Source organism: Portunus trituberculatus, chromosome 38 (genome assembly GCF_017591435.1).
Source record: "Portunus trituberculatus isolate SZX2019 chromosome 38, ASM1759143v1, whole genome shotgun sequence".
NCBI lineage: Eukaryota > Metazoa > Arthropoda > Malacostraca > Decapoda > Portunidae > Portunus > Portunus trituberculatus.
The window spans coordinates 20,586,262-20,588,022 of record NC_059292.1 but is presented as its reverse complement, the minus strand read 5'-3'; the positions used below and the strand labels follow the sequence as shown (position 1 = coordinate 20,588,022).

The window sequence follows — 1,761 nt, the reverse complement described above, 5'->3', positions numbered from 1 at the left end:
CTGAGAACCCCTATCTCTAAGAGCGATACTCAAGAAAACGTTCCCTGTGCAACTCTACCCCAAGCATAACATCATTTCACTCGTCTGATTTACCAAGAACTTCACGTGCAGGGTGGTACTCATGAAAACATTCCCGTTGTAACTTCACCCTAAGCATTACACTACTTCTGAGGTTATCCCCTGCCTCTGCTGCCTCTATCGTCGCCACCACCACCACCACCACCGCCAAACCACCACCTGCACAGCCACGCGTGAGGGGTTGAGAGAGATAAGCAGTCATGACTCACTGACGGAGAGACGGTTACTGATTCTCCCCCTTCTCTCTTCAACAAACTGCCTTTTTTTACTCTCTTCTCGCGGCATTTCAAGCTATAGGCATTCGTGAGTCATTGACGGATGGGGCTATTAGTGAGTCTTCCCTTCCTCTCTTCAACAAACCGTCTTTTCTTCATGACTCGCTGACAGAGAGGCGGTAAGTGACTCCTCTGGTGCTCCCCTCCTCTCGTCATGAAACTGTTTTTGTACTCGTTTCTCACTGCAACCCTCACTACTCATCGACAGCCGTGAGTCAACGAAGGGACGGTTAGTGAGTCTTCCCGCTTCCCCTCCTTTCTTTTTTTATCCGCTTCCTTCGCCTCCCTTTCCAACCAGTAGCTGTCAATAGCCACAGGGTCTCGCCAAATCCTGCCATAGACAGCCATGAGTCAACGGAGGGGCAGCTAGTGTCTCCCTCCTCTCTTCAATGTGATGATGTCTTTATACTCGCTTCTCCCAGTAACTCTGAATGGCCACTCGTCCTCAGCGTTGCTCCGGAGAGGCAGTGCACGTGGGGGTCCATTCACCATGAGTGGATGAGGCTACTCTGTGACCTAAAGGACCATTCTGAAACACTTCTGCTCCGCACCTACTCTACATTCAGAAAGGTTCTAGTTGAAGTTATTTAGAGTGTTTTTACTGTTCTGGGGACAGGTTAATAAGACTGATATATTACTGAAAAAAAAAGATAGTCTTGGGAACTCGGTTGATAATCTCTGTGGTCTGAAAATAACCGTGGTGAGAGAGCCGAGTGTTTCTGAATAGGTGTCACATCAAGGTTTTCGCAGCACAGTGCCTTCTCCGCTGCCTAGTGTGTAGTGTAGCTCATTGATATACAGTTCCTGAGCCTTTTTGTTCCATTTTGTAAGATTTGCCTGATGGCCACATGAAATAAGAATTGCTATGATAATGATAATAAGAATAGTGATTAACTGTGTCAGAAAAATGTCCTTCTAAAAACATATAATCTTTCTTTAGCTTTTTTTTTCTTAGCATGATAACAATGACAATGACGACGGTAATAATGAGGCTCAGTGCGATGACAGCAACGATGATTACAATGATGATAAACCTTTCCTTCTTAATAACACTCCGTCTTTTTTCTTCTAGGAATGATAACAATAAGGATGACGACGACGATAACGAGGCTGACGATGATGACAGCGATGTATACGGCGGCAGTGAGAGATACCAGATGTTGATAAGGACGAGGACAGCACTGTGATAAGAACTCACTTTTTTCTCTCTTTTTTTTTCGGTACATTTAATATATTGAGTTTAAAAGCCTCGCGATGACTCACTCTCCTTATCTCTGAGTGTTACATAAAGCTTATCTCTCCCCGCCATGCTCCGCCAGGCTGATTACAAAAGGGAATATATTAAAACGACAAAAAATAACAGGTACCTTTTTTATCAGTATGTTAGTTGTCAATGTTATGGTGTGGT

The 1,761-nt window shown here is 44.5% G+C and overlaps 1 long non-coding RNA gene across 2 annotated transcripts; it reads left to right on the top strand.

Moving 5' to 3' along the window:
* Nucleotides 1-558: 558 nt before the first annotated feature.
* LOC123515026 lies at nt 559-1,713 on the top strand. Of its 2 annotated transcripts, XR_006677743.1 has the most exons (3): nt 559-582; nt 803-923; nt 1,426-1,713. It is a non-coding gene; the product is annotated as an uncharacterized LOC123515026 (long non-coding RNA). The 2 variants fall into 2 exon arrangements; XR_006677742.1 differs by lacking the exon at nt 559-582 and having other exon boundaries at nt 593-923.
* The last annotated feature ends 48 nt before the right edge of the window (nt 1,714-1,761 follow it).